Raw genomic sequence first — 11,633 nt, forward strand, 5'->3', positions numbered from 1 at the left:
CATACACAGCAATATACCTACACAGCAATCGCAGCTCATATAGACATACACGAGCTAGCTTTAATCTAGCTAACACGGATACTGGAGCACCGAAGTCTGCTACTGCCGTTTCACCATGGGATGTACTTGCCCACCCAGAACCCTCATAATTACCCCAACAGAGTATGCCATACAGCAAAAAGGACTTTTTTGTCAATATAACTGCATCATAGGGCTTTTGCCAGCACAGCCATGTCAGGGGATGGGAGGGAATCGCACCTCTGACTAACATAGGTATGGGGGCAAAAGTTTAAGTGTAGACCAGACCTAAAATCATTATTTAAAACAATTTAGTGAAACCAGTGAAACCCCTGATGTGGGCACTCATTCCTTTCTAAAAATAGAGTAAGATGACTCAAAATAAACCAACTCTTAATCAATTTACAATGAACCAAAGAAAGCTGGGTTCAGACTGAAATGAGTGTCTATACTGCTTTAACTGAATCTTTAAAAAAAATAATTTGTTTTTAAAATCACAAGTTAAATGAATTCTCAACTTTCTTTCAACAGGCAGTGTAACCTGGATAGAGCGCTAGACTGGGACTCTGGAAATCTGAGTTTCGTTCATAGTTCTGTGACTGGGTACCATTGGGCATGTCATTTCCCTTTCTGTGCCTCAGTTTTCCCCCCATATGTGAAATACAGATAATACTTATCTCCTTTGTTTTCAGATCTACTTATAAAAACACTCTATAAGAGCTAGGAATTATGATTTCTTGTGTAGACAAGGCTCAGCTGTCAAAAGCTCACAGCAGCAAATCCACTCGAGCAACTCTTCTTGTGTGAAAGTCTATGATGAACTGAGCAGACAGGAGAGACCTGAGACAGGCTATTTACTCTTGGGTAAGTTACTCCCTCCTGCCTCTGGCCAGCACCAGGAAGAACCTTCAGATAATGGAAATTTTGAACATTTGAGTATGTAACAGCATATGTCATCCCCTTGCACCCCTTTTGCAGCCCAGTCTGGGAATGTGGACATGCCCTGCCTTAATTTCCCTCAGTTGGGGTAGTAATAGGTTCACTTGAACAGTCCAGGGTAAGGTGAAGCCAACACACATTAACAAAACAGCCTATCCTGTTTTAATAAGATTTCAGGAGAGGAGCAATGACAATAAATACTTCATCAGGTCCTCACCTCAGGACCCTGGTTCAGAGCTCCCAAACTTAAAGTCCACAAAACAAAATCCCTGAGTGTGATTAGGCAAGTCTCCTGGAAACAGAGAGAAATCACCATTCACTGCACCTTGCATGGCTTCTACTCCCCTCTCACTTGCTCAGCTTCCTGTTCAGCATTCTGGTGGCACTGGGGGAACATCAACCACTGCAGGCTCTACAGACCTAGGTTCTAGATCCCAGCTTCTTAAGCATACCTAGTGCTCTTCCTGTTTAAATAGCTCAGCTCTAGGGTAGGGCACAGCATCCTTGATTACACCCCAGAGTGTTCCGACCTGTCCCTTAAAGGCATAGTACATTCCTTCACAAAGTGTTTCTTTTGTTTTCTTTCTTTCCTTGCCCCAGGTTAAGCAGGAGGTAACTGTGGGAGCAGGAAGGCAGGAGGTGATGTAAGAGGGAACCTTTATCCCGGGTTACCATAAGGAATTGACAAGTCATGGTTACACTGGTAGCAACAAGGTCAACTAGGTAGAGTTTATATTTTTAAAAATGGAACTAACAATAGCCAAGTAGAGTGGAAATTGCAGATACTTTGTCATAATAAATTTTTTAACCGGAATTACCAAAATTTTGCCAGTGATCACGCTCATCATTTTGCTTATACAAAATATTCCTTTCCCTTATCCTTCCATTTCTTGTCTTTTTAGATTGTAAAATCTTCAGGTCAGTGACTTTGTCTGTTTGTTTTGTGAGTCATCTATTGTGCCTTCAAGGAGGTATAGATAATAAGTAATCAATTATTACAATTTTTCTCCTATAGATTTGTGCAGTTGAGAGATCATCCATATCTTCATGCAATTTCTCAACATTCTTGTCCTTTAAAAATAATACAATTTTTATCATAGTACTTGATGGAAATTTTTCAAAAACATTCTAAAATGTGTTATGTCGCATGAGAACTGTGTGTGCTGTGGGCTTATCTATGCTGGGAAAAAAGGTGTATTTTTAACACGTTGCCCAATGTATTAAAGTCCCAATGAAGACAAGACAGTTGTAGTGTTAAAAGGTGTTATCTGGTCAAGATAAACTCTAGACTCCCCCATAAGTTTTACCTTGACCAGCTGACATGTTAAAACTATGATTGCCTTGTCTTCATTAGGACTTTAGCATATGTTAGCTCATGTTTAAAAATATACCTTTTTTCCTAGTGTAGACATATACCCTTTACATACAAACAGGCTAACACTAGGGATGGTCTTCTTCACTCAAGAGTACACAGATTATTTGCAGGGGACTCAAAGCAGAAGTTGGAAGATTCACCAGAATAACATATGCATGGAAGATATTTTCATCAGTTGTTTTATATTCTCCTCCCTATCCTAGTCAGTATACAGTCCATTATTCTCTATTGCTGTAATTTGTTTTTCTTTACTTCTGTGAAGGTTATTCACAAATGGCAAAGGGACAGTGTAACTTTAAGCTAAAGTTTGGGTTCAATTTTTTAAAAACTGTATTTTTGCATAGTTCTGAGAATTCCAATGAAAACCAGTCTGCTGGTTTTTAAATTTAGCTGTTACTCCTGCAGTACTGGACTTCCAGAAACAATGAGATTTTGCTACACAGAGGTTCTTACACTTATTTTCATAGTGTGGACCATATCTGCATAGAGATTTTCCAGTGAACTGCCTCCATAACCGTTCACAAACACTGACAGTTACTTTTCCATGTAAGTAATATGAAGCAGCAATGTATTTGTCATAAATATAAAGGGAAGGGTAAACCCCTTTGAAATCCCTCCTGGCCAGGGGAAAGCTCCTCTCACCTGTAAAGGGTTAAGAAGCTAAAGGTAACCTCGCTGGCACCTGACCAAAATGACCAATGAGGAGACAAGATACTTTCAAAAGCTGGGAGGAGGGAGAGAAACAAAGGGTCTGTGTCTGTCTGTAGTCGTCTTGGCCGGGGACAGAACAGGAATGGAGTCTTAGAACTTTTAGTAAGTAATCTAGCTAGGTATGCGTTAGATTATGATTTCTTTAAATGGCTGAGAAAAGAATTGTGCTGAATAGAATAACTATTTCTGTCTGTGTATCTTTTTTGTAACTTAAGGTTTTGCCTAGAGGGGTTCTCTATGTTTTTGAATCTAATTACCCTGTAAGATATCTACCATCCTGATTTTACAGGGGGGATTTCTTTATTTCTATTTACTTCTATTTTTTATTAAAAGTCTTCTTGTAAAACACTGAATGCTTTTTCATTGTTCTTTCAGATCCAAGGGTTTGGGTCTGTGGTCACCTATGCAAATTGGTGAGGCTTTTTATCCAACATTTCCCAGGAAAGGGGGAGTGCAAGTGTTGGGAGGATTGTTCATTGTTCTTAAGATCCAAGGGTCTGGGTCTGTAGTCACCTAGGCAAATTGGTGAGGCTTTTTACCAAACCTTGTCCAGGAAGTGGGGTGCAAGGTTTTGGGGAAGTATTTTGGGGGGAAGGACGCGTCCAAACAGCTCTTCCCCAGTAACCAGTATTAGTTTGGTGGTGGTAGCGGCCAGTCCAAGGATAACGGGTGTAATATTTTATACCTTGGGGAAGTTTTGACCTAAGCTGGTAAAGATAAGCTTAGGAGGTTTTTCAAGCAGGTCCCCACATCTGTACCCTAGAGTTCAGAGTGGGGGAGGAACCTTGACATTATTCTATCTGTCTTTAATTATGATTTAGCAGCTGGATAAAAAGACAGCACCATGTGACATGTTTGCTCTCCCCAGACCACCAGCAAGTGCTCCATGGACTGCAATTTCAAAGCCACTGACTGTGTTAGCATATAGGAATCAGAAAGTTAAACTGACTAACCAACCCAGTCTAGTTTCACTGAACAAACTAAGTGAGTTGAAAAACAAACAACATAAATCAAAGTACCTCATTTTGAATGAGCCAAGATATATATCTATTTTATTTTGACTGTCATTTCAGTGAAACAGAGCTTTCTCATGCGAAGACACCCTTCTGCAATGATACAGGTGACTCCTTCCAGTTTTTACCTACAGATGGAAGTTGACCATTTTCTCCTCCACAGATCAGACTGATGGTTACCTCCCCTGCCAGGAAAACAATGTTGTCCTTCTCATGCTGGTCTACACTCCAGAGGTAGGCCAGTTTAACTACATCACTCAAGACTTTGAAAAATGCTGTGCCCCTTACAATGTAATTAAGCCAACCTAAGTCCCACTGCAGACACCACTAGGTCAACGGAACAATTCTTCCATCAACCTAGCTACCATCTCTTGGAGAAGTGGATTTACTACAGCAATAGAAGAACCCCCTGTGCTTCTGTACTATTTCTAGTGCAGACATAATCTTGGAGTCCAATTCCTCTATTACGGTTCCGGTCCCAAACTCCATGCCATCTACCTGTGAGTTAACAATCATTCCTCTTCAATTCCTGTGCCCCAGTTCCAGAGCCTCCACACCTATGGCAGTTCTTCATGTTTCTTGTGACTCTTTTTCCATAGTTCACAATTCAAGGCTTCTGCAAGAGGGCTCCCCACAATGTTCCACCTCCAGGCCTCCATTGCCTGCAAGTACTACCTTTGCTGAGCAGTTGCTCATAAGAGTACTTGAACCTCCCTCTACAAAAATATAACCCTCTTTTTTTCTGGGCTCAGCCTGCCCCAACTGGGCTGATTCTCCCACTTTGCCCAGAGGGAGACATGAGCCTTCTACTCAGTAGGTTCCCCCAACAGTCCAATTCTCTCAAACAGCTCTCAACCACAGCACTCTCCTATTAGCTCTGTGTACTGTTACCTCAACTTCTGCGCTCTCAGGTGTTATACAGGCAACTCCCTACAGTTTCTCCCTACTCCCCTTTCTCAACTGCTGCCTGATTCCTTACAGAAGCCAGGTGCCCTCAATCAGAGCCCACTGCAAAGCAACTAACTAGTCATAGGTTGAACTTAAAAGGGCCAGTCACCCTTGCACACAGTTTATTAGCAAACAAGAGGAAGATTTTGCTTCTTTCTGCAAAATGCTCCACGCTTCACTCTGAATGCACTGACTTAAATGAGAACTTTGCCTGGGTAAGGAGTGCACTCTCATGCAAATCCTCTTGCCACTGCCCATCCTGGGTAATCAGGCCACATTGTGAGGGGGACCCTGAGTACCCTGCTAGATTCCTCCCACCAAAGACAACAGAGCAACAGATGAGCAGCTCTAGGGCTAGTGGCCAATATTGCAACCTCAAGGCTGAAGAAACCAGAGGAGAAGCAAGTGAATCGGTGTAGTCATGGATCCACCAGCCCTGCAGCTGCTGCTGCTCCTTGAAATCCCCTTGCATGTGGTGGCACAGGGGAGTACAGCTTGCCACTGTAGTCCCTGTGTGGTGCTCCTGAACCTCACACAAGCAGACTGTATTCAAGGCCTTTCATGGCTACAGGGAAGGTAGTCAGCATTTGCCTACTAGCACTTAATCCTCTAGTGTAAACTCAAGCAGTACCACTGATTCAGTGGGCCCAATCATGGTAGTAAACACTGCATGTCTACACATGGAGTTGTTCCTGATTAACTGTTCCTACTTAACTCCATGTGTTAACACTCCTATTCCACAATATGAATGTCTTTTCCTGTTTAGCTTAACCCAGTAGTTTAACTCCTATCATTTTTATTCGCTTGCAATGATCATATTATTATAAATGACTATTAACCATTCACACTACTATAAGTGCTTGAATTTGATCGTGGTTCTCTGCATGTGAATTATATCCTTTAGCAATACCGGAAACCTTCAATTTAAATTAATTAGAGTGCTGGGATAAGTAAATGATTTCTCATTATTAGAATGTTTCTGATGTCCTAATATTTAGACATTTTCTTTTAAAATGACCTTTTTTATATTATTCCCCCTCAGAAATTTGAAATGTTTTAAATATTTGACCTTAAGACTTTTCATTTTGTTTTTCATATTTAATTATTTTTTTTTCCATTTACAACTCCAAAAGAAACATCTGTCTCAAACATATAAAGTCAAATCACTATTTCACTTTTGTTTTAGAATCTTCGTGACAGATGAAGAAAGGTGGTGGTAGTAAGTTAAAAGCAACTTAACAGGAATTACTGTTCCTCCAGTCTTTAGTGGAGTTTTCACTAAAGCCTGCTACTCATTTGTGGATAAGTACTAGTTTACAGAAGGTGAACAGTAGGCCAGGAGTCATTGGTTCCAAATACTAAAATTGGTATTTTAGTCTGGATGAAAACCTGCATCTCTATGTGCATTTTTAAATGATCAGAATGAAATGGAATATGAGACAGAGAACAGTGTTTTGAGTAAGGTTAACCTTACTCAACCTTTAGTGCTGTAAGTGAGAGTACCTTGACAGCAGCAGAGGTAGAATGGAGTGCTTTTCTCTGCTGCTGGAGCCTTTCACTGCGGGGAGGAAAGACTCTGGCAGGCAGGAGGCAGAGGGAAAAGTCTGAGCCTTTCCCAGTGCCTCCCCTCTGCCAGAGCCTTTCCCTGCTGAGGGAAAAGGTTCCAACAATGGGGAGCTGACAGAGCCTTTCCTCACTGCGGGAGTATTGGAAGGGGCCTAGTATCAGGGAGCTGCTGGAGACTTTCCCAGCAGCTTGCCTGCTGGCGGAGATTTTCCCCACTACCAGAGTCTTTTTCTGTGGTGAGGAAAGGCTCCAGCAGTGAGAAGACAGTGGGACATTACACTGCTAAGAAGAGCAGTGTAGACAGGGACGCACAGATTGGGCAAGTAGAGAAGCATGTAGGTTATGTACTCGAGTACAGACCCACAACCTTCAGGCATGCCGTTACTCACCTAAGCTGCACCTCACTGTCTTTGCTGCTATTTATATCCATGCTAGGTAGACTATATATGAATGTACGCTACACACTGCCAAAAGAAGGGTGCAGCATAGATGCACTCATAGAGCAGAGATATTTCAATGTGTACGTGAGGGGGCTAGCCCCAATGGCAGGCACAATACAGCTGGGGTAAAGGCATGTTTTTTCTAGGGTTGGAACAGGTCTGTTTGCTGATACAGTCAAAAGGAGGTGTGAAAATGATGTATTGTTATGTTAATTTTACAAATGTGTTGATTGAGTTATATATACACTTGTGAACTGTATAATATACATCTGTAAAATGATACAACTTTTCTGTGTGAGGGCAGCGAATTGCCTTCCAACAATATTACTTTGGTACTGCGTTAGAGCATGATTCTGAACTAAATAGGAGTTTGGGGTACGAAGCAAATGTGGGACTGGGCCCTTCCGAAAGGAATGGGTAGGCTTGTCACAGAAAATTTAGAAAACAAAACAGGATGAAAATCAAGAGTTTTACAACTCAGGCAGATCAAGGAAGATGGTGCTGAGAGGAAAGAGTTGGGAAAGCCTTAATCTGAATTGCTTTTCCTCTATTGCTCATAGAGTTTACGGTAAGGCTTGCAAGCCCTTGTACTTCACAAATGTATTAAAACTGCTTTACGTGCTTGTCCCAAAACTGTTCTTACTTCTATCATTTCATTAAACTAAATGTGTCATAAAGTAGACAGGCAAAAATATATATGAATTCCTTGATTTACATTATAATTTTTATCTGTGTTGTTTATGACAAAGAATCATAACACCTATTGCATTAGAAAAGAACGCTAAGACCTTTTCAAATGTCAAAAGGTTCCCAAAACACACCTCATTAAGCCTGTTTTAGGCTTGTTTTAAATATTCCTTCCATAAATTCATTTCATTCTTGTATATTTTAATAACACCTTTAAGTTTTGAAACTGCTGCATGGCTCTTAAAACTACAAACTCCATCATGATGAATGTAAATCTTTCAAGGGTGGATACATTTTCTGCAGTATTCACAATCATAAATCCTATTTTTCTAAAGTAACTTGAAGTATAAATTATCAAGTATTACTGTTATCATCTATTTCAGACTGTACAGTAATATACAGGAAATTTAGGCACATTTACACTGTTTGCAAAATATCAAAACAATTTTACCTTATTCTAAAGAGCCAAACTAGTCAGTCATTCTAGGCTTATTTCAGTTTCTTACAAGCTTTTGGGAGTCGAAGTCACTCAACCACTTAGTCATAAAAAATAAAAACTCACACCTTCCTGAAATTAGGGGTATAAGAGTCTCAAATGAGGATTCAAATTAGCATCAGGAAATGCATCTTTACTTTTCCTATCACTGCATCATCCAAATACTTCTAAAATAGCTACATCTGGCCCATTCCTATTATTTAACCAAATGTCTTATTACACCAGGAAAGCACACCTTAAAACAAAATCCGTATAGGTTACAATGACTGAAAAAAACCACTTAATACTGTGGATACAGACATGAGCTCTTCCACCTGTGCAGTGGGTAGCAAAACATCTCCCACTGTGACACCCCAGTGTAGGTTTTAATTACCCAGTTAACCTTAACGAGCATATAATTTCCTATTCACCTTCCACCGGCCTAGAAATTATTTTTGTCAGCTCTTGAACTTTCATGAAAACCTGGCTGTTTTATTAACATTGTCGCTGGATAGGGCACTGCAGAGCACAGTGACAACCGCTGCTGGAGACGAAGGGAGGCAGTCAGGAAGATTTCCCTCCCAGTACAAGTTATATTATTAAAAGAAACTTCTCATTATGTATCTGCTCTCCAAAGAGATAAAAATGCGTTGGGGAATAATCGTCTCCAGCAGCAGATCCTCATGCCCTGCACACACACACACCCCTCCCTCCACACCATCAGCACCACCCTAACATGAAAGAGCCATGCAACTAGCCCACCAGGCTTGACCCAACCAAGAGCTGAAGTTCTGACAGCCCAGTGAAATGGTCCTAAAAATCCAGCTGGCGTGGGAGACCCAAGGGACCGCCTGCCCGGGCACGGATGGAGAGGGGGCCCCAGGGAAGAGCTAGCCCTTGGCTCGCAAGACTGGTGGATCAGAGGCTTTTGCAACCTGGCTAACAGGAGCCACCCAGCACTGAGCCCCCGCCGCTCCCTGGCATTGATGCCACTCACCTTCCCTGCCGCTGCCTCTTACCGCTCCGCTCCCGGGCTGCAACTTCCAGCCCTTCCCCAAACTGCCATCTTCCAAGGGCGCGGGAGGGGAAGGGAAAGTTGCCGCGGCTGCTGGAGGCTAGCGGGCCGTGGCCCGGGCGGCGCGCAGGCAGCAGCCGGGGCTGGCTCAGTGTGTGCGGGGCTGAGGGGCGGCAGCGCGCGGCGAGGGAGGGAGGGAGGCAGCCGCGGCTGCAACCAGCGAGGGGCTGAGCAGCGAGCACAGCCCGTGGCGACACAAGGAGGATTTGCTAAAAATAGCCCCTCGCTACCGAGAGGAGGAGAGGCCGGCGGGCTGAGCCAACCCGCCCCGCCGCTGGGGGGGCGAGCGCACGGACGGGGAGGGGAGTGGAGGGGGAGCCCGGCCCGGGGGTGATGGTCCAAGAGCGGGGAGAGGGAAGAGGCGCCCTCGGGGGCAAGGGCTATGCAGAGGGGGCGGCTGCCTGGCGCCTGGCTTTCTTGCCACGGGAGCTGGGTCCCCGGGGCGTGCAGCCCTGGCTAAAGCCCTGGAGTCGGGGGGATGGGGGGCTTGTTCTGCAGGGTTCCTTGGCTGGAGGCACAGCCCAGTGTAGCAGGCTGCTCCCCAAGTACAGTGCCCCCTCCCTCCCATAGCCCCTAGGGTGTGGGCCTGCCTGGCCCTGCGCTTTGCAGCGCCCAGGGGACAGCCAGGGGTACCTAAGGAAAGCGGCCTGGCTGAGGGCAGGTGCACTGGGAGTGGAGGCCTTCCTTTGGGATATCATCCCATCTTCCTTCCCACTAGACCCTGTAAGGGAAAGGGAGGGCGCTGACTCAAGTGCCACACAGTTCTCATTGACCTCCCCTGGGAACCTGATTTACCTTGGCTTTTTGTTGTCGTGTTTTTTTAAACCCGACCCTCTCTTTGGTGAAGTCTGATGCTCCATTACCCGCTGGCTTTGTCTATGCTGCGCTTTCTCTTCATGTATGGCTTGATGGTGGTACCCACGGTGAGAGCGCTAATGTAAAGTAGGCACCAGCAGCCTCCCTGCTTTCCCCTACTGCCTTATGTCGACCTGCACTTTGCAGGATTACATGGGATGATTTGCAACGCTGCAGCTGGCCCCCATTAGCATTTTGACCAGTGGTGCAACCGGTGGAGCTGCGACAGTGGGACGTTTTAGGGGTAGAGCGTAATGAAGACCCCAGTTGCCAAAGGAGAAGTCACCTCCTGGGTGGCATCTTCCACTGGTTCTATCCGTCTCTGACTTTCTAGTTCTGGAAGAAGCACCCATTTTAGCCAGCTACTTTGCCTTCCACTACAGAGTAGATAACTTCACTCCCCTGGGCCTTTATGCCTGCAGACCTTTTCACCTCCCAATTTTGCCTCCTTTTCTCAGGCTCAACTTTATTCTTTCTGCCAAACTGGTATGTTTGGAACAGTCTTACTATTTTCATCCACAAGATGCCCCTCTTCCTCAAAAACTTTTCTTAAATCTCTCCTTTTCTAATAATTAATAATCCCCACAGCCTCCCTCTCCTAAAATATTATCCTATATATTGTTTTATATGCACTAGGAGCTCTTCAGGGGAGGGAATGTGTTTTATTTATGTTTATATCTTAGCCTCTCTTTTGCTTAGAAAAAAAGCAAGCTTCTACTTTTTATTTCTTCCCTTGCAGAAGGAGGATAGCCTCAAAGCAGTTTGGTCCTCAAAAATTTGAACAATCCAAAAGCTCCTCAAATTTTTCACTAGCCTCAGCCTGGATACAGGCTTTAGAATTTTAATTTGGATTTATATTTGTTTGGTTTATTTTATTGAGGAGTTCTCAAGTTCCTGGGAAAAACATTTTATCTACATATTTATGTTGATGATTAGAAGAGAAGTTTCATCTATTCTGGTTGTTTCTATTTGATTCTTACTTGTTTTCTTGTAGCTTGTTTTCAGATTTTTTTTTCTTTATGTGACAAAAACGTTAAAAGCTTCTTGCTATGCCTTATTCTTGTTTTTGTCTCTGACTCTGCCTGAGAATTGGTTCAGGTAACCCCTAGTTGTAGAGAAGGGGAATTGGAGCTTTTTGGCATGAATGTCCATCACATACACACAACCCTGCGGTGGAGCTCCCCTCTCTGAACACTCAGCAGGCTGGGGCCAAACTCAGCTGTGTTCTGTATGCTCTTTTAGCTTCCTGAGCAGGGGCCACTGTCTCTCACTCTGGGTCCCTAGACAGACTGTCAGGGTACAGATCCTCTTCTAGTAACGCCTTCTCAGAGTTCAGATCCCCACAGTCGGGGTGAAAGAGGTGCTGGAACTCAAGCAATTAGGTGCCAGAGCTCAAGCAATTTTTTTACATTAATTGACGCAGCAAGCCCATATGTGCTGGGGCTATGAACTACCAAGCACAGAGGGGCTGGGGCTCAGTCCTGGCAAGCCCTGGCACAAATTAAGCACTAGTCCATCTGCCCAGATCCTC

The 11,633-nt window shown here is 43.8% G+C and overlaps 1 protein-coding gene across 1 annotated transcript in view; it reads right to left on the reverse strand.

Annotated features, from left to right (window-relative positions):
* Positions 1-9,408, reverse strand: part of HDAC9 (histone deacetylase 9) — a 704,899-nt gene extending 695,491 nt beyond the window's left edge. The window contains exon 1 of the mRNA XM_073333773.1: positions 9,170-9,408. The gene's annotated coding sequence lies outside the window, so the exon portion shown is untranslated. The remainder of the gene's footprint in view (positions 1-9,169) is intronic.
* Positions 9,409-11,633: the final 2,225 nt, after the last annotated feature.

This window comes from Lepidochelys kempii, chromosome 2 (assembly GCF_965140265.1).
Source record: "Lepidochelys kempii isolate rLepKem1 chromosome 2, rLepKem1.hap2, whole genome shotgun sequence".
Classification (NCBI taxonomy): domain Eukaryota; kingdom Metazoa; phylum Chordata; order Testudines; family Cheloniidae; genus Lepidochelys; species Lepidochelys kempii.